General features: G+C 38.0%; 1 protein-coding gene and 1 pseudogene across 1 annotated transcript in view; both read right to left on the bottom strand.

Moving 5' to 3' along the window:
* Schip1 (schwannomin interacting protein 1) overlaps positions 1–27662 on the bottom strand; it is a 733733-nt gene that overhangs the window by 518712 nt on the left and 187359 nt on the right. The window lies entirely within an intron of this gene.
* Positions 14753–15007, bottom strand: LOC127232968 (prothymosin alpha-like; annotated as a pseudogene).

Raw genomic sequence — 27662 nt, 5'->3', positions numbered from 1 at the left:
AAATGGCAATCTTACCAAAAGCAATCTACAGATTCAATGCAATCCCCATTAAAATCCCACCACAATTCTTCACCGACCTTGAAAGGATAATAATCAACTTTATATGGAAAAACAAAAGACCCAGGATAGCCAAAACAACCCTATACAATAAAAGAACTTCAGGAGGCATCACCATTCCTGACTTTAAGCTCTACTACAGAGCTATAGTTCTGAAAATAGCCTGGTATTGGCATAAAAATAGACAGGTAGACCAATGGAATCGAATTGAAAATCCTGATATTAATCCACGCACCTATGAACATCTGATTTTTGACAAAACAGCTAAAATTATACAATGGGGCGAGGACAGCATCTTCAACAAATGGTTCTGGCACAATTGGATGAGGGTGTGTAGAAGACTGCAGATAGACCCATGTCTGTCGCCATGCACAAAACTCAAGTCCAAAAGGATCAAAGACCTCAACATCAATCCAGCCACATTGAACCTCTTAGAAGAGAAAGTAGGAGGTACCCTTGAACAAACTGGTTTAGGAGACCGCTTCTTGAACATAACTCCAGGGGCACAGACACTGAAAGAAACAATAAATGGGACCTCTTCAAACTTAGAAGCTTCTGTAATGCAAAGGACACAGTGGACAAGACCAAAAGGCAGCCCACAGACTGGTAAAAAATATTCACCAATCCTATATCCGACAAAGGGCTGATATCCAAAATATACAAAGTACTCAAGAAACTAGTCAACAAAACACCAAATAACCCTATTAAAAAATGGGGTACAGAACTGAAGAAAGAATTCTCAATGGAGGAAATCAAAAGGCTGAAAGACACTTAAGAAAATGCTCCACATCCTTAGCTATCAGGGAAATGCAAATCAAAACAACTTTGAGATACCATCTTACCCCTGCCAGAATGGCTAAAATTAGAAACACCAGTGATGACTTATGTTGGAGAGGATGTGGAGAAAGTGGAACACTCCTCCACTGCTGGTGGGAGTGAAAACTCATACAGCCATTTTGGAGATCAGTATGGCGGTTCCTCAGGAAAATGGGAATTAGTTTACCACAGGACCCGGCAATCCCCCTCTTAGGCATATACCCAAAGGGTTCACATCCATGCAACAAAGACATCTGTTCAACTATGTTCATAGCAGCACTATTTGTAATAGCAAGAACCTGGAAGCAACCTAGATGCCCCTCAATTGAAGAATGGTTAATGAAGATGTGGCATATCTACACAATGGAATACTACTCTGCAGAAAAATATAATGGTATCTTGAAATTCGCAGGCAAGTGGATGGCACTTGAAGAAACCATCCTGAATGAGGTAACCCAGTCACAAAAAGAGGAACATAGTATGTACTCACTCATATATGGATTTTAGACCTAGGTCAAATAATCACCAGCCTATAATTCACATCACCTGAGGAACTAGGATACAAGGTGTATTCTAAGAGATTCATATAAAGCCCCTCACCGAACTTGGAAGGGACAAGTTCCCCAGAGCTCAGGTGAAGTGGGGGGGCATCGAATAGAGAGAGAAGTAGGAGAAAATGAGGGGGAGGAAAGGAATACATGTGCGACCAGGAAGATTCAGCCTGATTAGGAATAGAAGATAGGAAAGAGAGAGATACAGAGAGAGAGAACATAAAAGAGGGAGCCAATATTGGTTTGAAGATAAAATTGAACAAAAAGAAAGGTCTAGAAAACTATAAGACTGCTCCCAACTAACAATTTGAGCTTCCGTGGAAAGGCTATCATAAATGCCCTTCCAGGAGAGTGAGATCAACAACTAACTTCTCCATGGAGCCCTCAACTAATGCCTGTTGAAAACAGGATCAAACACCCATACATAAACACTGAGTCGAACTAGAACCCAGAAGCAGATGGAGAGGACAAGACCATGCGGCAGAAGCACATAGAGACAGCTTACCTGAGGAGGAGCTAAGGGCCACTAGACTGATAGCTGGGAAGCCAGCATGGGACTGACTCAGGCCCCTCTGAATATGGGTCTCAGCCAGAAGGTCTGAGAAGTCTAAGAGGCCTCAGACAGTGGAGCCAGGATGTATCCCTGGTGCACAAAAGGACTTTGCAAACATATCCTGCATGGAGGGATAACTGCTTTAATCTAGAGACAGGAGAGAAACCCTAGTCCCTACTTCACAGGACCTGTCAGATCTACATAACCCCAACTGGATGGCATTCCCCTACATGTGGAATTTGGGTGGGGGGATGGGAGGGGAGGGTGTTTAGAGTGCATGTGAGAAGGCAGAGAGGGTAAAAGGGAGGGAAGGAGGGAGGGAGGGATGGAGGGAGGGAGGGAGGGAAGGAGAGGGAACTGGGATCGACATGTAAAATAATAAATTAAATTAAAAAAAAAATGCTTTGACTCCAAAATTTAAGTTGAAGGACAAGTTACTGGGGAAAAGGATTTCTATTTTTGTTTCCACAGAAAATGAATAGATGTGGATTCCTTCCAGACTAATGTGGTTTGATCATGCCAGACCGCCTGAAACAGAGTACAAGCTGGCCCTACATTCAAAACAGCTGGACAAAGCAGCCTTACAGACTACAGTCAGGATTTCTGAATCTTCTTTGAATCCCCCATGACAGTGCCCCTTACCAGCAGGAAGTAGTTTGGAAATAACGACGCCCAAATTCCCAAATATTGTGTATAAATGCTTGTTTTCATTTAATTGGACTTTGTTATATAAAATAAAATAATAAAATAAAAAATAAAAAAAAATAAAAGAAAGAAAAGAAAGAAAAATGTGCCATGAAATCATGGGGCTTCAATTAAAATGCTTATATGGTTCTGCTTGGAATACAAGGGAAATCTGAACTTAAAAAAAAAAAAAAAAAAAAAAAAAAAGCACATTTACCCCAGATTACTTAATGTATTAAAGGGCTAAAAACTAATGCCCATCCACAGAAGTACTCCATTTACCAATGTGGTTCATTCATAAATGGAATTGTGCACCTATATTAACAAGAAAGAGGTAGGGAAATGTGTCTGTACCTGGATATTCACCAAGGGACGTCATTTAATAAACAAATTTTAAAATGTGAGCCAGGAAATGTGCAATGTATATAAAACAAGCCTAAATTCTCTAAGTCAATTCATAAGAAATTGGTAAGAATATTTGTTTGAAGGAGAAATGAGAAGTGAAGATAAGATGCAAATGTAGTTTCTTTGGTCTTTATTACATGTAGAGTTATCTGTCGTGAAAAATAAACATGATCCATATTTTTCAAGACAGGGTCTCATTGGTTTATACTAGCTATGTAGTTGATGATGACCTTGAACTGGATGATCCTGCTGTTTATACCTCCCCAGTATATTACAGGTATGTGCCATCAGGCCTGGTGACTGAAATCAAGGCTTCGGTGAAGTAGGCAATCGCTCTACAAATTGAGCCACAGAATATTTTAATAACCTCTGTAATATCTGAAAGAGCAAGAGAGTGTCTATTTCCTCATTAAAATAAATAAATAAATAATTTCTACCATCAAAAATATAAGAGAACTGGTGAGACAGACCAGAAGTTGTAAAGGTTCTTGCTGTCAAGCCTGAGGCTATAAGTTCAGGCTCACTAAATCCAAATAGTGACAGGAGAGAACCAACTTCTATGAACTGCCCTGTGACTTCTATGTGATATGCATGCTATACAGATATGCACATAAACACAATAACTAAATGAAAATGTGGGAAAATGAGAACACATTGTAGTAAATTTAATACTAGGTCTTGATGGGCACCAAAACTACAGCAGTGAGGCCATATTTTAGTACTTAAAAGTAGTTGCAGCTAGAACTGTGGATGATAACTAAGGTATGTCCTAAGTTATTTCTGATGGCCACTGAAGTACCATCAGTGGCAGACAGAAATGTATGACAGTCTCATTTTGTACCTTCAGACAAAAGCTCCAATGGATTCTACACATCCAGTAGCAATCACATCATTATGATGTAGCATTGTTTCTCTTTTCTCCCTTCCATTCCCAGAAAGCAAAGTTCAGAACATTTCTCAAAGTCACTTAGATATGTAACTGCATCCTGTGTCATGTGGCATAGGTAGGACAGAAAATGGTGTAAAAGGTATAAATTATGCCCATTTAACAATTTTGTATGCAGGATGTAAGATGACCCCCTCCCAGTTCACACTGTATACTGAGTCATCAATGAGTTTCTAGCTAAACATGACCTCCTATCTCTAATGGGTTGACTCATGAGCTCTGTTAAGTTTCAGAACGATTTTTAGTTGGACACAGACTCAGGATCACACCATGAGGATATTACTTATCAGTGACACTGAGTAATCTGGCTGGTTCTGGCATGGAGGATTGAGTCCTCAGACCCTAACAACAGAGATGGGCTGTAAGGTGGGCAGCAAACTGGATGAGTGGTCCCATGTCTTCCAGTGGATGTCATATTTAGAAAGCAGACTACCATATTAGTGTTTGTTTTTCCCCAAATATCTTGAATTTATGCCCTTCTCACTACAGATGTAAATAGGCATTAAACACTATGACCTGTTGACCAACACTGGTCTGCCTGAGTCTGCCAACAACTGGAGTCTGCCACGCAGTGGGTGCTCAACACAAACCAGACACATAAGAAGTCCCAGCATCCCACAGTCATGGTTAGGAAACCAATCTTTTGTTCTCTTCATTGATGACTCAAATCTGGTGCTTTATCTCCTTTCTTTATTGTCATGTATATATATGTGTATGATGTGCATGCATCACTCCCCCCTCCCCCACCATATGTGTTTGTGCGCATGTGGGCATGCTCGTGTACACATTCATTGGAATCCTGAGGTTGATGTCAAGCACTTTCCCTTGATGGCTCTTATGCCTTATTATTTGAAGAAAGTCTCTCAGTGAAAATCAAAGCCCAACAATATGGCTAGTTTTGACAGAAAGCTTGCTCTGGGAACTCCATCCTTCTGAAGCTGGGACAGGTAGCCTCCATAACTTATGTGGGTTCTGGGAGTCTGAACTCTGATCTTCTATCTTGCCATAACTTCAGCCTGAATCTGGTGCTTTAACTCCTGTCACATTGCCTGGGCAAAGTGATATGAACTATTGACCAAGACAGCTCCTAGAATAATGCTTTGTGCATGGATATATACTGAATTTAAAGTAGAAGTTATCTATATATATTCTGTATAAAATTTTGCCTAGAAAAAGCATCCCATGAGATAGATACTTCTGTCACCAAAGTTACTGAATATAATGTTGAAATCACATCACTGTAGTCCAAAGAATTATAAAATAAATTTCCAAATCTGTTTTTAGTATCAGTGTTTAAATGCATACATTTGTCTAGAAAAATCTTATTGATGTTTCTTTAAGATTTTATCTCAATAGATGATCTTATCCTCTCTAAATAGCACAAATTTCTTGAGGGGAGGTTAAATGCCAATAAGAAAGAATATAATTCTGAAAAAGTAAATTTACTCTTGAAGTTATTTTCTGTGAGAATAAACCACAGATGGGGCCACCTAGAATCAATGGGTAATGGCACTCCCCGCTAAACCTGCCAACCTGAGCTCAATCTCCTGGATCCACATGGTAGAAGGAGAGAACAGCTTGATAGAAGTTGCCTTCTGACCTCCACATATGTGCCTTGCATGCACGAACACATACATATGCACATATTCACAATAAATAAATAAATGTAAAGAAAATGTTTAAAAAACAAATTGCTGTCATGATTTCTTTATGTTTATCTTAACTCATTTGCTTGCTTCATATAAGAAAATGTTATTTTTATGTTATTTTTATGTTCTACCATCTCTGGAAATAGTAGAAGCTTTTATTTCTCAGATTCCCAATTACTTATTCAATTACAATGAAGAGATCTTCATATCATCACACAAACATGGGAGGCCTTAGACATGAGTATCCAATACATGCAAAACCAAGAGGTATATTCCTAAAAATTAAAATAACCATGGAATATTGAGTTTCCACTTTGTGTTAGGTGCTTTAAATCGGTTATATATAAATCTGCAGTGCCTTCTGAGGTAGATTCATGCAGTTCCCAGGTGCCATACTGCTGGCAACAAAGAAGTTACTGATGGAATCACAACTATGATGTTCTATGGTACAAATTAATTCCTTGCTGCCTTTTGCACATTTAACAAATTGTAGAAATTAAGGAAGTAGCCTATGAACAAAACTGCACTTCATCAATAGAGTCTTTCATCACTCTACCAGCCAGGATTCTACCCTTTCTAACAGAAATACTATAACTCATCACAATAAGTCTGAGATTTAAAAAAAAATAATTCCTTAAAGACAAAATGCCAAGAAGATCTAAGCTAGCATTTGATTGATGCTAGGGATGAACCACCAGAACCAGGAAGCTAAAGCTATTTGTCTGTTCTGGCTGCTATAACAAAGTACCATGGATTGGGTGACTTATAAACAACAGGAACTTATTTTTCATGGTGCTGAAGGTTGGAAGTCTGAGATCAGGATCTCCACATGCTTAGCTTCCAGTGAGGGACCTCTTTTGTGAGCATTCTGTCAATTGTTCTCTGTGCCCTCACATGGTGGAAGGGACAAGGCAGGCTTCCAGGTTTTCTTTTATAAAGACATAAAATCATTCGTAAAGCCTCCACCTGACTGACCAATTCACCCTCAAAGGCCCCACCTCTTAGTAACATCACACTGGTTATTAGGATTCAACACAGATATTTAAGGGGTGATAAACAATCAGACCAGAAGCCAGGCCAGCTTTCATCTCTGTGTGCCAAGAAGTGTTGCTGTGAGAGTGTCAACAGAGCAAACCTGTGAAATACTTTAACTCTTAATTGGCCAACGTTAAATATGCTTGACAGATTCAAATGAAAAGTAAGTCATGATTATAAAAGACCCCAAGAAAAGGCTTTTACCACTAATTATACTTGGAAAGTAGAACACAGCATGTGGATGGGGAGGGGTCGTGCTTTGTTTTTGCTTTTTAAAGAACAGTCACAAATTGTAAATCAAATAGAATTAAAACCTTTATGTTAGAGATAGTATCTGCTTGCTCAACTAGATTTTAAATATTAATATCAACACCCAGAAGAAGTTGTTATCTGTTGACATTTTAGTGGAACTTAAAATATTGGGTGAATGGTTTGGCCCCATTCTTGAGTGTGGTGCATGGTCCTATGGTCACACCTTCAGGAAGTGTGTGGACTTGTGTGGGCATTTACAACAGTGATTTAAATTATTTACATCAGAGCTTTGTTTTGTTTGTTTGTTTCTTTGTTTTCCCAAAAGCTTTTAGGTCCAAATAGTTGTCTTCTGTTTGGCTTTTTCTTCTCCAATCAAGCAACTGGAACTTTCTGGGCTTCAGTATTTGTCATAGTGACCCTGACTACTGCTCATTGGTTTGAGTCCAACACAGGAGAGAAATGATTACTTTTCTCCAGAAAAAAAAAATTAGCACTTCCTGTCATCAGACTTGACAATTATATGCAAGCTAAAGAGACCCTAGCATTAGTTCCCTTCCCCTGGGCTTCTAGATGGTGACATCAATGTCAGTCAGAGAGCCCTCTCCATCTCTGACATGGTTTGGGGGCTGATAGGGACTACAACTAACATCTAGATTTTTTATGAAAATGGAAAATCAAATGTAGAAATCATCCAAACCAGCCCTTTACATAATAGATGAACCTGACAGAAGTAAGTCGTTTTATAGATGCCTTTTCTTCCATTGAGTCTTTGTATGCTTGTACCAGGGGCTGGTATGTTTTGCTTTTCACATGTCATACACTTAAGCAGATTCTGCTGTACAAAACAACTCATATCTTTCAGACATAGGCAAGCACAAAATAGAAACAGGTAAGCTTTTGTGTTTCTCTTCAGCCACTTTTAAGTACAGCATGAAGACATTTGTTTCTGCTTATTAACTATTTCATGTGTTTTTACGACAGTTTATACTTGGGTCATATGACTCTCTGTAACAACAACTTAGAAATGATCTCTGGCATCAGTGGCCTTTCCAGTTTGCACTCTTCTGTCTTCATTTTCATATTGCAAACAATAGAACTCACAGATTCCCATATATGCAGATATAGCTATGGAGGTTATGAAGATGAATTGTTATTTAATTATTTTCCTTATTAGGGAAGAAATTTTCTTTTAGAAGGGAATACCACACAACTTTGCTTCATATATCATTAGCCAAATGTCAATGGCAGAACTGTTTCAAAGGAAACCACTGGCAGAAAAAAATGGAATGATGTGATTTGGCCATTAGTGACATCTAGAATGGAATCATAGAGCATTGACCACTAGAACAACTCAGTGTAGTAACTGATGCAAATAGAATACATTTGAACTCCAAATACAGAATTTGGGCCTCCTACCGAGAAGTAGAAACTGTACTTATTTCAAACAAACACAACATTACAGAGAAAAGAGCACCTGCAAAAAGAAGGTCAATCAATGACCCAGAATCTAGGAAGACTCAAGTACCTACAAAGGAAGATAAGATGCAAGCACTGAACTGAACTTTCCCTCTCAAAATATCTATTAATTACACAGAGGAAAGCCAAAGTAATCTGACAGACTGGAAAGAGTTAGAAGCTCTGTATCAATAATAATATCTTACTGATGGCCTGGGTAACTCCTTCTGTGATACAATGAGGCAGGAGCTTTACGGCTGGTTGTTTTTCACCCCAAACCACAACTTCACTGTTACTCCATAAAAAAGCAGATGAATCAAAATTATGGGATATCTTTAAAATGATAAACAGTATTCTTCAAAAGGTGATGGAAGACAAAAGAATGGCAGTACCATGATGTGGGATACACTTCTATATGCTTTGAATATGTGTCACTTTTATTGGTTAACGAATAAAACTGATTTGGCCAATGTCAATACAGAATAGAGCTAGAAGGGAAATCCAAACAAAAGTTCAGAGAGAAGGAAGATAATTCAGGGAGATGCCATATAGCCTCTGGGGAAGCAAGATGTGAGGTACCAAAACACAAGCCTCATGGTAAAATATAAAATAATATAAATGGGTCAATTTAATTGTGAAAGCTAGTCAGTAATGTGCCTGAGCCATTGGCCAAACAATTATAACTAATATTAAGCCTTAGAGAGGTTATTTGGGGACCAGTTGGGAGGGAGGGTGGCAAGAAACATCCAGCCACAGTTGCACATTAGTAAAAGTGAAGGCAGAATGATAAGACAATACTACGAGGATCCTGGGTCAGTCAAAGACCAAATAAAATCCAAAGTCTCCAGTCTTGTTAGTACCATTGTATCAACTGGACCTCTTTCTTTCCTGGAGCTGTATCTCTGTTGGGAGTGCTAAGAAAAAGAAAAGAGAGACCACAGGAGTTTCTTACTAGGCTTATAGCTCTTCCAAATCTAAAATTATTATGAATTGAAGTTCTAAACAATTCTAAAAATTCTCCTATTTTTATTTCTGTAGATACTATTGAACTCCTATTTTCCTAGTTATTTACAACAGTAACCTTTGATAATGTCACTCTGTTACCTAAGAGGTAAACATAAAAATAGACAAATAAATCATGTACCCACATTTATAGAAATGTAGTAACAATTCGAATGTTGGAAAAGCAAGAGACTTTGTTCACACATTATCCCCTTCTTCCCTGAATATCTTGCTTTAGAAATAATTTTCTCAACTCTGTTGGAGTTCATAAATCTTCTTTCATAATCCTCATAATCACTGATAAAGAGGCTCCTTCTGTGGTTAACTTTGTTATGTGCCTTAAATAATAAAGGCTGTAGAGGATTTTGCTAAGTGGCTTTACAGTTGCTAATCTGAGTTTCAACAGAGCCATGAGATTGACTAGGTTCTTAATGTGACACAAACACATTGGAAGTTTCTCAAAAGGAGCAAGAGCAAAAAGAAAGAAGATGATATTTTCCACCTAGGCTAAAGAATAACGCAAGGTTCTGTGAAAGCAAAGGGAAGAAAAATGCTTGAGTATTGGATGTCTGCTTTTTCATTCAGATGATATCAACCATGTTGTTTTTCCTGTTTCACTGAATGCATAGCAGGGGATAAGGAATGGACAATTTGCTTTTCTAGTTCACAGGGCAATAGAGCACTGGAGAGTCAGTCACATGAGAAGCAATGCAGACACTTAGATTTCCTTAACGTAAGGGTGGGAAGGAGATGAAACAAGTGTTTGGTGACCTAACTGGCTAGGAGTGACAGATCTTGCTATGCATGTTTTAAATTTCCTCCTGGGTGAATTTCAGATCTCACTTGCACACAGAGTCATGGATTCAGTTCTGACCATGGAATGGGTGAGAAAGAGATCTATGTCATTTGCAAACTGTCATGTGACATGCCTGCTCTATGTCTTCAGCTTTTTGTGCTAGATGCTTATCCTCAAAAGTCCCTTACTATGTCACAGAGAAAGGACTCTTTGTGTGCAGAGGCTTCTGAACTATGGCATACTAACCATCATTCCCTCACCAATAAAGTAGACTATGTGATGAGTGGAAATAGACACTTTTGTCTCATGTAACTGAGGTTGGGGAGTTCTTGATCACAATCAGTAGGCTACCATTAAAAATAGAGTTCCCCTTATGATTTAGGGAATAGTGATATAGGACTATCCTATCTCTCAAGCTGCTAAGTGATGTTTGCTGTGTGCAGATCGATCAGAGTCAGGGAGACCTGCCTAGGTATTTTTCCAGCTCCAGCCCTTTCTTTCTCCTTTTGATTTCTTGTCTTTATCACCTTATTGTACTTGAGCTTTTGGCAAATGAGGTGATTGATCATATGCTCCAATATGATGACTAGCATAACCTCTTACTCTCAGATTTTGGGTATTATGTTGCTATTCTAATCCTAAGAAATCTTTTTGTCTCCTCTTTGAGAGTATGAGATATAAATTAAAGAATGACTGAAATAGATCTATCACAAAGAATACTTTGTTTTATGAGTATGTGAAGTTGCATGTTTATTTTATTATTTTTAAGTAGCAAAATATGTTCTTTCTGTCCAAGATATGGCATACATACTATTTCTTTATGAGTATTTCAGTTTCAATGATTATAAAAAATATTAAATGATAAATTCACAGTATATCATGCTGACATTATTTCAATGGCTTAAAAATTGCTTTGCTAGATATTGTATAGTATATTATAATTATTATAATAGGATTATAAATTCAGTTATCAAATGATAATAACTTTAAAACTATGACACAGTGGTTTGGGACGAAGAGAATATACCCACGAGCTTAAGAATTCTCATAAGAAATGTAACTGGAAAAAAGAAATGAATCACCTGTTCATCTCTAAACTTAAGCTTGCATTTAAGTCTATGCATAAAAATTAATTTCATATGAAGTTTTCCATTGAAAAAATATTGCAAGCTGATAAAAAAATATGTTATTGGAAAACAGGGAGTAATTCTTATTTTCTGCATCATTAATTGCAAATAGGCATTTCTTCACACTCCTTAGAGACAGTTTGAAGAAATTACTTTAATTTGGACTTTTTTTCCAAAACAGGTTTTAAAAATGCAACAATAAAAAGGAAACTCTAATGAGAATGATGGTGTCAGGGTTAATCAGAAATTAACCTTAAAATGGCTTCTTCTTAAACAAGCACAATGAAGGCCCTCCCCTTTCAGGGAAAGACAGTGTGGAGATGGGAGTGGGCTTCGTGATTACAGAATCCTGGCCATCGTCACATGTTATGAATACATAAGTAGCAAATTCACCTTTCCTCTATTTTCTCAGTAATCCAAATCTTGGCCATTGGGAAGACAGATCACAATCTATTTTAATTCTGACATGCAAATGAGATTGATTTTATTCAAGCTACCACCTGAACCTACATCATTGAAATCTTCCTCACCTTAGTCAAACTCATTGTCAAAATGCCACTATCCATTCATGAGAATTAATCACAAAACATGCTGGAATTTTGTGTTATAGCTCATACCCACAGAGCTATTTGAAACGTGTCCTACTTCATTGAGTTTCTGTCTGAAATGGCTGATTTAAGCCCTTGATATAGTAGAGCTGGTCCCCCATTCATTGCATTATCATTTTATACAGTCTGTCCATAAGAACCCCAAGAGAAGAATGCACTGTCTATCCATGAAAAATAACCCACCCTCTGTGGCTTATAGAAACAACAATAGAATTTTAAATACCTTGAAAAAAGCAAGGCATGGCTATTTATATGATTTTGTCAGTGTTCCCCCGGTTGAATGACAACATTTATATATAATGAACAAAGGAACACAATTAAACACAAACTCTAATAAGAAATGAAAGGCTAAGATTTCTTTTTGTCTCTTCAAAAGCAAAAGCTTCCAAAACTTAATATAATGAAATAACACGGCTGCTGGAGAGTATGGGATGCATTGTTAGACATAGTAGTAAATGTCAAATATAATATACTATGGCAATATTCTTCAGTTTGACTATGGCTCTTTTATTTCTCATTCTCATGTATCTCCTGCTGTTAACTGTTCGTCTCCCATCAATTTTATTCCCATCAGTAGATGCCCTGGTCAGGCACAAAGACTATCTTGGTTTAATTAAATGTCTTCACTAATAAGATGAAAATAAGCAGCCTTGGTATGCCTAAAGCACCAACGCTCACATTTGAGCAGGTGGTGACAAGGCCTAAGCTTATACTTAAATCTGGATTTTATATCTTCTTGAGTTAAAGGCTCTGAAAATCTTCTCTGAATATCAAGGCCCTGCAGAATGAAAATAATTTGTATGAGGGTAATTATTATTGATTTTTTACTACATGGAACTCTATCATGATGGCATCAGATATATTAAGCAACCAGTGATTTTGCTTTCAGTTAAATTGTGACACAATGCTTCACTGTGTACTTTGCAAGGTGTTCAGCTAACATTATTTCAGATCAAGGGATAATAGCATAGGGACCTTTGCTTCATCTGTACCCATTTTATGGAAGGAAATTTGGCAAGGAGGAAGAGAAATAATTGAGAATGATCTAATAACCTAGAAGAGACAGAGCCCCCTCCCCCCGTCATGTGAGTGGGAATCCCAAGGTTCAATACCATTATGAGTGTAACTCTCTTCATAACCTGACCATGAAAATCAGTCTAATTCCACAATGGTGGGGTGAAAATTAAGTGAACCAATAAATGGCTGCAGAATTTCAAGATTCTGGGAGCAACAGGAAGCAGAAGCACCAATGTAGCCTGTGGCTGTCCTTGGAACCACAGCGATGCTCTAATGGGTTGATTGCACCTGTTTGAACTGAAACACAATTAGAGACAAGCCTAATTTGTAGTACATTTTCAAGAAATTTCTATTTCTGCTGGTTTCTACCTATTGTTTATGTGTTATAAAATACAAAATCATTTGAAACTTAAATCTCAAATCTCCCACCACAAAGCATCATGTTATTCCTATTAGTCCCTTGTCAGTCCCTGTTTTGTGTGTAACAAATCAATGCTCTGTGTTTTGTTTGTGGCCCTCTGAATATGTGCTTACTAAATTCCCACCCCTGGAAATAAAAGCAGAGAGAGAGAGAGAGAGAGAGAGAGAGAGAGAGAGAGAGAGAGAGAGAGAGAGAGAGAATATTGTTTCCATTTGATTTTCAGGGGGAAACTAAACTCAAGGAAAGCTTAGCAATTTGCTAAAATTGACAAATTAAAAGATCCCAAGGGTGTGTTCTGGTAGTTTTGAATATAATGTCTACCATACTACGCTTGGCCATTCTAGAATGTTTTTCTTGTTTTAAATGATATGAACATGAAAGGTCACTTATACCTTGCTTTTGCCTTTTCATCTTGCTAAATCAGCTTCTCATTTCTATTACTGATTGACCAAATGTCACTTGAAGGAATTTAATTTAATAGATCCACTCTCCCAGGTTGTTTATGTACATCTCAGTGCTCTTCTTATACAGGTAACACTGCAATGAACATTTTTTTTCTTTCTTTCTTTTTTTTTTTTTTTTGTTAGAACAACTAAGAGAAATAAAATTCCAATTTATTGTTGGACATTGTTTCATACATACATACATCAAACAGGCCAAAATAAAATAAGATAAAACAGCAACTTCATAGACAAAAAAAGGAAGGGGGAAAAGAAAGAAACCTTTTATGTTTGACTTTTTTAACCATCTCATACTAACCAACTACTTACAGTACAACTAGGTACACACACACACACACACACACACACACACACACACACACACACACACAAACACAAAGTTACTGGAATGCTTGGAATAAGATTGTCTTGTTATTGTTGTTTTTGTGTTTTTTACAAGATTTTATTTTCTCCTTTGAGATTATAATGAACATGGTCACACCACAAGTAAGGTCAGTAAGTAGGACAGGGACTGCTCTGAAGGCTGGTTTGGTTACCCGCTATCATTAAAAATGGCTGACCCCCTAACAATATGCACAAAAAATAAAGTGTAAATAAAATATACAAACAAATTTCCCTTTTAAAATATTTAAAAAAAAAAAAAACAAGCAGGGCCTTAGACGTTTTTGTCTTCTTTCCTCCCCTGTTACAAATTCATATTGTGGTTTTGTGGGTGGTGGACAGCTCATGTCATCTGCTATGGGCAGGCAGGGCCTGTTCCTCTGCTCTAAAATGACCATATTTAAATTCTGAGATGGGAATTGGAGGTGACTAGGTCACGGTGGCCTTAAGTTTAGCTTTCCCTTTCTGCTGTCTAGTCATCTCCTCATCAGTCTTCTGCTTCTTGGTGTCAAAATCATCATCCTCATCATCTTCAGCTACCCATTTGCCTATAGGAGCCTCAGCTTCCTCATCTTCATCTCCATCATCTTCCTCACTATCATATTGTTCTTCCTCCTCCTCTTTCTCCCCACCTTCTTCCTCTTCTTCATCTACCTCATTGTCAGCCTCCTGCTCCCCATTTTCCTCATTAGAATTCCCATTGGCAGGTGAGTCTCTTCCACAACTTCCTTCTTCTCCTTCAAGTCCTTGGTGGTGATCTCAATGCTGGTGTCCTTGGCTGCATCTGACATGGTGGGGCACACCAGTAATATACTAAAGCGAGTGGGGAAAGAAATTGAGTTCGAGGACTCTGGATAGAAAATGGCAGCCCACAGACTGGAAAAAAAAATCCTTACCAATCCCACATCTGACAGAGGGCTGATCTCCAAAATATACAAAGTTCTTAAGAAACTAGTCACCAAAACACCAAATAATCCTTTTAAAAAGTGGAGTACAGAACTGAAGAGAGAATTCTCAATACAGGAATCCAAAATGGCTGAAAGACACTTAAGAAAGTGCTCAAAATACTTAGCCATCAGGGAAATGCAAATCAAAACAACTCTGAGATACCATCTTACTCCTGTCACAATGGCTAGAATTAGAAACACCGATGACAGCTTATGCTTGAGAGAATATGGAGAGAGGGAAACAGTCTTCCACTGATGGTGGGAGTGCAAACTTGTACAGCCATTATGGAGATCAGTATGGCAGTTCCTCAGGAAAATGGGAATCAGTCTACCATAGGACTCAACAATTCCACTCCTAGGCATATACCCAAATGATCCACATCCATCTGTTCAACTATGTTCATAGCAGCATTGTTTGTAACAGCAAGAACCTGGAAGCAACCGAGATGCCCCTCAAAAGAAGAATGGATAAAGAAGATGGGGTACATTTACACAATGGAGTACTTTACTACTCAGCAGCAGCAAAAAAAAAAAAAAAAAAAAAAAAAAAGATGGAATCTTAAAATTTTGAAATTTGTAGGCAAATGGATGGAACTTGAAGAAACCATCCTGAGTGAGGTAACCCAGTCACAAAAAGAGTAACATGGTATGTACTAACTAATATATGGATTTTAGACATAGAGCAAAGGATCACCAACCTATAATTCATACCGCCAGAGAAGCTAGGATACAAGGAGGAACATAAGAGATTCATACAAGTTTCTTCACAGAAGGAGAAAGGAACAAGATCTCCTGAGCATATTGGGAGTGGTGGTGGTGGAGTAGTGAGTAGAAAGGGAGTTAGGAGAAAGAGAAGGGGAGGAGAGGAGAAAATGTGGGACCAGGAAGATTGAGTCAGGGGATGAATAGACAAGAGCAAAAAAAGAGATACCATAACAGAGGGAGCCATTATAGTTTTGAAGAGAAAACTGACTCTAGAGAAATGTCCAAATACCTACCAGGATGATCCCAACTAACAATCTGAGCAACAGTGGAAATGCTACCTTAAATGCCCTTCCCTGATATTGAGGTTGATAACTAATTTATATACCATCGTAGAGCTCTCATCTAGTAGCTAATGGAAACAGAAGCTGAACTGTAATCCTGCTGCAGAGAGGGAGGAGTGATAAGAAAAGGCATCAAGACCAGGCTACAGAAACACACAAAGACAGCTGATCAGAACAAGGGGTATCTAATGGACCCCAAGATTGATAGCTGGGAAACCAGCATTGAACTGACTGAGAACCCCTGAAAGTAGGTCTCAGTTAGAAGGCCTGGGCAGACTAAGGGACCTCTGACAGGGGAACCAGGATGTATCCCTCGTGTACAAAAGGACTTTGGGTGCACATTCTCCATGGAGGGATAGTCCCTTAGCCTAGAGGTAGAAGGGAGGGCCTAGACCTTACCCCAAAAGACTTGACAGATTTTGATGATCACTCCTGGAAGGCATCACCCTCCCTGTGGAGTATGGGGGGTAGAATGGGAGGGTAGTTGGGAGGCATGGGAGGGAGGGAGAGGGAACTGGGATCAATATGTAAAATAAGAAAAAATATAAATATAAAAAATAAAAACAAACAAACAAAAAACCAGAAAGCTGCAAGAGTCCACTGAGGCAGAGGAGATGGGTGGCAAAAGTGGCTTCAGCATGTACAGAGCATGATCAGGGAACAATGCAAAGTTGGTTTTCAGAGCAGCCATTTGAACATTCTCTTACATAATCCTATTCTCTTCTTCTTGGTGTATAACTTGTTGGTAAAGATAAGTTCCCTGAAGTTGTATTGTTTGTTTTGGCAAGAGATAAACCATAAAACATCTAATTATTTAAATATATACATAAGTATATATCTTATACAAGTTTTAGAACATTTTTAGTAAAAGGGTAAAAATTAGTAGTATATTATTTCAGCATTCCCTATGTATTCCTGTTGTATGCTGGGTAAACAAACCCACCAGACTATCAGACCTGTCCTTTCTGATACATAATTACACAGAGGTTTAAAAAAATACTTAAGTATTCATATTCCAACCAACCAAATAGACAATTTACCTTTTGGATAATCAACCAAATAATTTCTGAAAACATTTTATACTGAAAATTCTAAAAATAAAAATTATACCATCATAATAGTTAGTAGAAAGATGTTCTGATATATGTAGCAAAAAGTAATTAAAATCATGATATCCAAATTGATAATGCCACAAAATTAAGATAATAAGAAATCAACACATCATGACAAACTCCTCTCATGGTCTTGCACTTTACTTTAAATTTGTTCTAATTGGCCTCTGTGTGTTAGGTATATTGATAAGATGTAACATGAAATGATCAGAATAATTGTGGCTAATCTCTCTCTTTCTCTCTCTGTCTCTCTCATATGTGTGTAACTTCAGAGAAGCCACATATTACTAATATAACCCTTAATTATAATTAAAAAGTAGAATCACAAGCTGGACCAAACATTGAAAATTATGCAGCAAAATGTGGAAAGAAGAGGAGAATTTTTGTCATCTGTGTGTGTGTGGGTGAGAGAGAGAGAGAGAGGGAAGAGAGAGAGAGAGAAAAGAGAGAGGGAGAGGGAGAAAGAGAGTAAGGGAATAATGGCTATGAGATAAGGAAGCTTGCTTTTGTGCCTATAATAGTTTTCATAAATTTGTAAGTAATGGCATATGAGCTAAATTTTTCTATTGAAATATTAATAGAAGAGCTGGAATGTTAATACAAAATGTCTAATTGATTCACATTTTATCCATGAATTATAACAAAACTCAAAATAGTTCCTTCTAAATTATTAGATATCCAAAGGTTAGCATAGTATTTGTATTTTTTTTTCAGGAAGGAAGGTAGCAGCATTAGGTGTCCAATACAATTCACTAAGTCTGTCTCCTCCTCTGTGAAATGCATAGTCATGTGTTATAGCAGCAATAATGTCATGAATTTTTAACACTTGGTAAGTGTTTAAACACTTGGTAAGTGTTTGATAATGGTATATTAATTAGGGTTTTCTAGAGGAACAGAAGATTCACAACCTATCTCTTTATATGAAGAGAAAGGTAATTTATTAGAATAGTTACAGGGTGTGGTCCAACTAACCCAAAAAAATATGACTGCATACACATGGAAGTTTCAAGAATCTAGTAGTTGTTGTTCAGTCCTTGAGGCTGGATGTCTCAGCTTGTTTTCAGTATATGTCAAAGTCTTGAAAAAGTAGCCTCTAATGATAGTGACAGAACAGACTTTCCTGCCAAACCAAGACCAAATTGGCAAAGAAGAAAAGGTTCCGTTTTCCATGTCCTTTAAATAGGCTACCAGCAGGTGTAGTCTAGATTCAAGGTGTATCTTCCCACCTCACAGATATGTATTAGAAGTGGGTATTCAAACTTCAAATGATCTAATTAAGAAAAAAATGTCTCTTATAGGTGTGATTATTCATTAGTTAATTCCAGATGTAGTCAGCTTTACAATCAACAGTCAGCTGATTACTTTAGAGGTGCTTAGGCAGGCCTCAGAACAGTGTTTATATCCCACAAATTAACCAACAGTACTCATCAAAAACTTTCATTCAGCTAGCAGTTATTAGGCTTTCACTACCACACAGCTGACTGCTATTCCTGCATAGGGGCTATTCTCATCCATCTTATGGGAAAGTTACTGTGGGTGATGATTTGTGCTGAAGCTGAAGCCACTACCATTATCAGAGCTCCCTTCTTCACTATAGCCTGGCCAAGTGTCCTTTAGGTTGGGTGAGAAGCTACTATATTCAATGGTAAGGCACATTTTAAGAAATTTTGACAGAAACAACTCACTTCACAAACCAGGTTGAAGTAGAGTGTGAATGAGTAATTTGTTAAGAAATATAGTGGTAAAGGGAGCTTGAGGCTCATGGAAGAATCATTTATATCTTTGCCTTAGAACATGCCAAGTTCAATTCTAACACTGACACTTGCTACTTACCTTATTCCACTTCCTACATCTTGATTTTCTGATGTGGTCCTGAATGGAAATCACAATAACTAACACATAAAATTGTTGTGGAGATTAAATAAGACAATGTTTTCTTGGAGGATTGATATAAAGAAGGCATTTAATACTATTCAATCTCCCTTTTTTAAAGAACAGAGAGTCTTAAGTATACTTTCGTGCTATAAGAAGAAATTCAGAGAACTTGTTAGTGCTGAGACATGATTTCTGAAGAATCTGATGGATGGTGACAGATATATCCAGTCTGTGGCCAACATAGGGTATATACCCAGGATAGCTATGGATGCTGCCCTACACAGAACTATAAATTACTTAAAGCCTTATGATATTCTGTGCTTGTGTGAGAGAGAAGAGGGAGAGAGAGAGAGGAGAGAGAGAGACTATTCTTGTAACCTTCTTGTGAAGTTCTCTAATGTGATCTTGGTAGATGACAACTTCCTTCCATAATATCAAAATGTTTGATATACCTATATGGTAATCTGGAAGTAGTAGTTTTGCCAAGAAGAGCAATATTTCCTCTGAGAAAAGAGAAAAGAAGTAAGAGTTGATTATACATAGGTAAATTTACAAGTATAGAATGGGAAGGTCAATGATTTTATACCCAATGGACTGTTTGCCCTATGATAGTAAACAAAAAAGTTGTTAAAGATCCATGAGATGAGGTGTTAGGAAGTGAAGCAACATGGGAAACTAAGGAGGTCCCAGGACAAAGGACTGAAGAGAAGCCTGAGGACATAGCTGGGATTGGAGGCCATCTTTGGAAGCAATCTCTTTATTACCAAGCCAGACAGACTTTGAGAGAGGTGCAGGAGAGGGAGGCATCCAGAAGGACAGATTGGAGAATAGTCTTTGTAAGGCAGAGGTCATAAAAAACAAGGCTGTTGAAGGAGCTACTTGAAGAGGAGTGGAATGACAGCATAAGAGAGAAACATAGGAGTCTAAGCTGCTGTAAGGATTTAAGGGCAAAAAATGAACCAGGAACCCCTGCCAAGTATAAAGGGAAATGGCCACGAAGATAGGGGTGTGACAGAGACAAGGATGTTGCCTTAATTGGATGCCTAGGAGTTTCTGAGATAAGTTTTTGTGTGTATGTGTATATATTTCATAATAAGGTCTGGATCAATCCTATATTAATCAGGGGAAAGTCACCTAAAACAGGGGGTAGTGTAGCCAAATAAAATTGGAGAATATAAACAAGCTAGAGGATACATTTCTGAAGTAGCTAAAAATGGTTTAAGGGAATCAGAAAGAAGAAACTGGAGTCACGAGTTCAAAGTAATTAGAATTCCATTGAAATCAGTATTTCTTCAATGAAACACTTTTGTTATTTCACAAGAGACAAATGTGTTCATGTGATTATGTGAAGAATGAGTCTTACACATTCATAGGCATGTGGAAGCTTAAAACAATATGAAAGTTGTGTAAGAACCAGTTAGCCTGTGTTTGGTAGGCAGAGGGCAGTGAGAGCAAAAACAACCATGTATATCTTCTTTTATGAAAGTAAATATTTAACAGTATTAGTTAAATATAACAACAGAGTATTGTGGAATATATGACAGATAAATACCTACATTGATATTAATCTCCTAGAATGATTTAATTGTTCTTTGAGGAGAACACAATAACCAAAAACCTTTGTCCTAAGTTCTGAATCCAAAACTCACAGGTGTCTTGTAAATTGCCAAATTGCATAAATCTTAGAAAACAACTAGATTTTAATTAATTATTCTGTAGTATGAATTATTTCTGCAAGTTAAAGATCAAGTTCCTTGTAATGTCAGAGAGCTAAAGTGTCTCCAATCCAGAAAAACACTACCCAACGAAATGTTGGGTTGACGCAACTTTGTCATCCTGACCTCACAAGCTCAACTCTCCTTGGTACTCCTAGCAACCAACTGGCAAGCATAGCAACAGCAGCTGGTACACCGGAATGGCATTGTTTAAAATAAACATTCTTCCTAGTTGGCATTTGCAAGTGATCTTTTCATTTCCAGTGTTTAAAATATAAGTGTGAACATGTCTAAAGAAAACAAATGAAAAGGAAAAACACTTAGGTATGAGGGAACAGTCTCTCTTCCAAAAGAAATCCATGTATTGTCCTTTACTGACACCAGAAATTCCACTCTCAGAAAAACCAGAAGCTGCATCTCCAATGACTCTCCAAATTTAGAATGTTATAACCCCCTTTAAAAAAACTAAGATATTTCTCTCCTCATGTACTTGGAGATTGCTTTCCATGTGCCAAGAGCCACAAACTGCCAAGAGAGAAAATACACTACAATCAAGCCTACAAATAACTATCAAGAAACTATACAAAGGAGCCAGAGTATGGCCTCTGGGTTGAGAGGTAGTTCTGAATTTAGTGAGATTGGCTATGCTTAGCTTCATGATATGTATTCCTTCGTCAGCGAAGGGAGAAGTAACAGTAACAGTCCCAAAGGTTGACACGAGGCTCAAGTGAGTTCATTTATATAAAGTGCTGCTTAAAATAATAGCTGACATAGCAAGTGCTGTAGATGACTGTGTTCTTACAACTTTTAAGATAGAATGTGGTGGGTGTCATGAAATTGCTTAAGAAGACATGCAATGGCCAGCTAAGAAAGAGGCAGCTTGGAAATTGGGCAAAACTCTAAAAAAGAGGCAAGTTGGGTTTTCTGTAGAGAATGACAATAAAGGTACTCTACTCAGCAGGTAGAAAGAATGGACTAGTGGCTTAAGGGAGGCAGAGGGTAAAAGGAATACAGAGGATCAAGAGAGAGAGAGAGGAATAATGGTATCAACAGACAGTATGGCTCTTCAGTAGCTTTCCTAAGTGACAGCCAGGCACTGAGTTCAGTAAAGTTTGATGGAACTCCAAGTGATTGGTGTAAGAGTTAGGTTTTAGACAAATACAAATGCAAGGAGTTGAGGTTGGGTGGGGGTACAGAGAAGAGTTATGGGGCAAGGGAGGAAGTTGCAAAGTTCAGTAATGCCACCCTGAAGAGCTGGTCCTTATGTCAGCCAGTGTTTCTTGGTGTGTACACAGCTTCTTCTCAAGCTGCCAACTTCAGAACCTCTTCACATGTTGGTTAAAAACATCTATTTTGTAGATGAAGGATGGGATTTTGGGATTAAAAGAGAATTGCAAGGGGCAAAAAACCAAAAGTCTTCCTCCCTCTCTTCCTCCTAAGAGAAAAGGAATTGATGCCATTAGCAATGTGTGGGTATCTTGCCTCCACAATTGATTTGCAACTATCAATTCCTCCCAGCACTTGAGAGAAAGCAGGCAGGTCTCTGTGAATTTAATGCCAGCCTGCTATACATAATGAGTTCCAGACCAGCCTGAGATACACAATAAGATCATGTCTCCAAAACCAAAAAACTCTTTGAGGTACAATGTAAAAGAGATAACTCCATATAGCAGTCAAAGTAACATCAGAGATGAGCTAGCCTGTGGCCATTTGTGACATTTTAAGACATATTGTGCAAGATCAGGAGGGGCCTGAAGACATGTGGAACCATTGTTATAACCATTGCCCCACATGGAGTGACCCATCCAGATAGCCCAAAAGGGATCCTACTGTATAGGTCACACTGTGCTGTGTTAAAAATATGTAATGGCAACTGTACAGCTTGGGAAAAAGCTATAGAATCATAGGAATGAGAAATACATTTTTTTCTGATGTCTTGGTGGCTAACTAACCTAGAGAATCTTCTCAGGACAGTGACTGTCGGTGTGGAAGCATCTCCGTTCTTTAGCAGTAACTTTTCAATTTCTCCTTAATCCTGTAATTTTGGTGGCTGTGTTTAAAGAGCCACCATGTCTTTGATTTGACAGACTAGCATTTGGGTCTGTTGTAATTCACACAAAGCAGTATATAACATTCCTGTTCATGTTCATGGGTGAAAAGTGAGTTTCTGTTGAAGCTCAGACTGCCAGGGGTAAGCAACAATGGGCTGACTGCAACACAAAGGTTAAGCTTCCTGTGCAGATTTTAGGGACTGATTCTGAGAGAGCACACTTTGAACACACACACACGTGCACACTCATGCGTAAAATCACACCCCTGCATGCACTCACACACTCACTCACACCCAAGAACACACTCACAAATACACTCATACTCATGCATACGCTTACAAACACACTTATGCATTCACTCACATATAAGGAGAATCTTCTTAAGTTCTGAGATTTGTAAACTGTGTGCTTCTAAATCAAATAATGATTTAGTGCTGTCTTTGTTAGGAGGCTTGGCAAGCTTCTCATAAATCTTCTAGAATGTGTATTATGAAAATACAGAACTTTGAATAAAGAGTTAGTGATAAAGACCTTCATGCACTGTGTGAAGCAGAAGGCATCCAGATTTCACCAGGGCCTGGGATGTCCACGCATCAGAACTCTTCACCTTTGTCTCTGTACTTCATCCTCACAAAACTGTCTTACAGTGGTTTTTATTGCTGGGACCCCCATAAAATGCAATTTCTAGTATCTAGCACTAAGAACAAGTGCAAAGGCAAGAACAACCCTAAAAGTAATTGTGCTTGCAAGCTGTTCTTGTTTTTAATTTGATCTTTTCCACCCAGAAATTCTATGCCAATGAAAGATAAGAGCATTGTCTTTCCTTCTCTATATTTCTAAACAAAACACATTCTCAGCCAGTGAAACCAGCTGAATATGGACCCCTAGTATTAGGGTTTCTGGGCTTGTGATCTTCATGCTCCTAACAAAACAGCAGTGTTGAAGGACCAAAAGTCATAGAATCTGGGTCAGTAACATTGCCTCTTTCCCCTTCTTTCCCCACCCCAACTCCCACCACACTCTTGTTAGTGTGAGCTTCCTAATTAGCCAGCTGTTTACAGGGTGTTACAAGGATATGCACAGACATTTTCCTCCTCTTAAGGATCCACAGTATAGACTATGGTTTTTAAAAGTACATTTTTCACATAGTAAACTACAAACAGAAGGTATATAAAAGCTTTCCATTATAAATAAACATTTAAGATAGACAGGACAAAGCAAGCCACAATGAAGTATAATCCTTTTATAAAAAAAAAAATGAGGTTGCTTTCTTCTTATAGGGCCACAGAAATGATTGGGTCGGTAAGTCCATGTAGTGGGAGTTTATACATACAGGAAAGTGAAGCAGGTAATATGCTAAACATGACTGTAGTTTCTTCCATGGTTTGGGGATGGGAGTCAACCAGACTGATTCCATGGTGTGTCAGAACTCTGGCCCTGGATTCACACTAGGGTTTTGAATCCCTGCCTTTCTTATAATATGTATGCAGCCAGAGGGAAGTTTCTCAGTAGCTCATTCTTCCATGTTTTCGTCTGAAAAATGACACCACTAATAGAACAAGTCAAACTGGGCTAATTGAAACACCATCTGAAGCATTTAGTCTCTCACATGAAAAGTAGTTCTCTATAAATGGTAGGCACTGCACTATTCCAGGTTTTACAAGATGATTGTATTTCTTATATAATTTTGAAAATTTGAAGAGTCTAAGATGACAGGAGGGGAGAAAATTGATTTAGCTTCCAAAGGATATCATAATGAAGTACTACAAGTTAGAATGGTAGGATTACAAGACCAATCAGCAGAGTTGGAACCTCTGAAAGACACAAGAAAAAATAATCTGTTCTTAGTTCTCCTCTTGCTTCTAGAGGTTTGCTGGCAACCCATGGCATTCCTTTGTTTACAGAAGCACCACCAAGCTCTCTGCCATCATGTTCATGTGAAATTATCCCTGTCACAAGATTGTCAATGCACCCAACTTTCTCCTTTTATGCTGATTACAATCATAATGGATAAGGGCTCACCACAAGGACTTTACCTTAACTTCATCATCTGCAAAGATTTTTGTATTTGTCAGTTTTCCTGCTACTGTAACTGAAGGCCTGACATAATCAACTTGAAGGTATGGGGCCATTTTTATTATAACTCACAATTTCAGAGTGTTCCGCCCACAGTCCATATGTTTGTGAAGAATAACACTGTGTCAGGAGTATGCAGCAGAGATTGTTAAATTATTGGTGCATAGGAATGAGAGTGAGAATTAAAATGGAGACCATGATAAATCAATCTCCAGGATGCATTACCAGTGACCTATTACCATCAGCTAGGTCCAGCTCCTAAAGCCTCCAGAACTGCCCAAAACAGTGCCACTGAGAACAACATTTTAACTCACGAGACAGTGGGGGATAGCTCATATTCAAACTACAATAGATTGTTCTTCAAAACCACTGTTAGAATAGTTATAACTTCAATGCTTTGGGGCAGACATGATTCGATCTAAATTATAGAGGAAATCAAATTAAAAATTACTATAGTTGTCCAGATTTTATCAAGGGCTCTAGCCAACTAGATGGAAAATACAAAGGGGAAAACACAGTGAGGAGTTGTGATTGGAACCTTAACAAATGCTTCCAGCAAAAACTACTGGAGTGGTAAAATTATGCAACAGGGAGGGATCTGCGATGAAGTGCTTTTTATTTGGAGCCTCTGAGTTGTATGGTGAATTGTACATTGTAGAATAAATACACCAGGGAGCCTGTTGGTGACACACATTTTGATTTGTTACAAATAAGGATACCTCTACATAAGTGTGGTGGACTTGTGTTAAAGTTCTTTGGGCAAAAAGAAAGACTTGTAGAAAGTAGTTTGGAAAGTAATCAAGTGAGAGGCAGGAAGCCTCTGGACTGTGGGAATGTAAACTAGGGAGAAGACTCCAGGCTTTCCAGGTTCTGAGATGTTTTTAGGAACACTGATTTTGAGTCAACTGAGTGACCTATAGAATAGGCCTGTCTGATCGTTGGTAGAACATATGTCATTTTAGTCTTACATAGCTGGAAATCTGGATGCAAAAAAGACATCCGTGAATAAACTGGAGGAGAGCTCTGTCTTCCTAATGGGCAGCAGATAGGCAACACACATATGAACATACACATATAAGTACACACACTTACATAAACACGTGTGTGTACATACACAGCACATTCACACATACACATGCAGTGCACACAAAGCACATTCACACACACATAGAAGTACACACACACAAGCACGTGCACACCGATATACACACACTTATATATACATGCATATGCACACAAGCACATGCATGTGCCCAGACCACACACACACACACACACACACACACACACGCACGCACACACACACACACACACACACTCACACAGATATATCCTGTGGAGGAGGTTTCTCTGACTGTGAGAGGTAGAAATAGTGCTGCACTAATGGGGGTGGAGTTGGTAATTTACAAAGTGGCCAAGGAAAGATCTAAGTAGATGACATTTGACATTTGAACAGAGATCTGGAGATAGTGAGGGAGTGAAGGTGAAACTACTTAGAAAAAAAGACATCTGGGACAAAGGAGTGAAAACCTTCAGGGTAGGAACATTGATTAGAAATGACCAGCATGTCCTTTAGAATTTACATGGAATTTATAGTCTTTAGAATATATGAGAAAGTTATAAAAAGAAATCTCTTGGAGAGTAACATGTCTCATCTTTTTTATTTCTCTTAAAATCTTAAACTAGCCACAATTTTTGGGAGGTCCTTGTATCTAGTAAAGAGCCATTTTCAACTATGACAAACCTAGCTAGTAACTCAACCCCCCTCTTAAAAACCAGAATGGCAACACCTGTCTTAAATTATTAAATATAAATGTCAGTGGGAATGTCAGTAAGTAGACCATCACAGATATCATTATGGCAATTCCCCAAATGATTAAAAACAGCACTAGTATATAGGCCGGCAATCACACTTCTGTGCTTACAGCTAAAGAAAATAGAAAAAGTATGTTAAAGCAGATCTGCACACCATGTCCATCGCTGTACCATTCACAGTACCCAGGACACAGAAGCTAAGTGCCAATGAATGAAAGAACAGAGAAGAAAATATAGTATGGTGGCATGTAATTCAGCATTGAAGGGAAAGAAGCCCTTCCATTTATAACACCATGAATGGACAAGAAAACAATGATGCTGAGTGAAACCAATCAGATATGGAAAGACACCTACTGCATGATCACCTTTATATGTTGACTCTAAAAGGCAGAGAGTGGAATGCTGTTTCCCAGGACCTAAAACTGGGAAATGGTCAGTGAGTAAAAATGTATGACTCTAAGGATGTGATTAATGTATATCATGGTAATCATAATGACTAATAATAATATATTGTTTGCTTGAAATTTGATTTAAAAAAGGTAGACTTTAAGCATCCTAATCACACAGACAGACAAAATAATGATTATAGATAATGACAGAACTTATAATCAATTGGATGGTGTTAATCAGTATATACTTATGTTGAATATATACAATTAAATATTTTACAACAAAATGTTTGGTGGTTAAGGGCATTTGCTGCTCTTGTGAAGGTTCCTAGTACCACAATGATGGCTCACAACTGTCTGTAGCTCCAGCTGCAAAGGATCTGATGCCCTCTTTTGGCTTTGACTGGCACTACATACATG

Source organism: Phodopus roborovskii, unplaced genomic scaffold (genome assembly GCF_943737965.1).
Source record: "Phodopus roborovskii unplaced genomic scaffold, PHOROB, whole genome shotgun sequence".
Taxonomy (NCBI): domain Eukaryota; kingdom Metazoa; phylum Chordata; class Mammalia; order Rodentia; family Cricetidae; genus Phodopus; species Phodopus roborovskii.
This window is presented reverse-complemented; position numbering and strand designations above follow the sequence as displayed.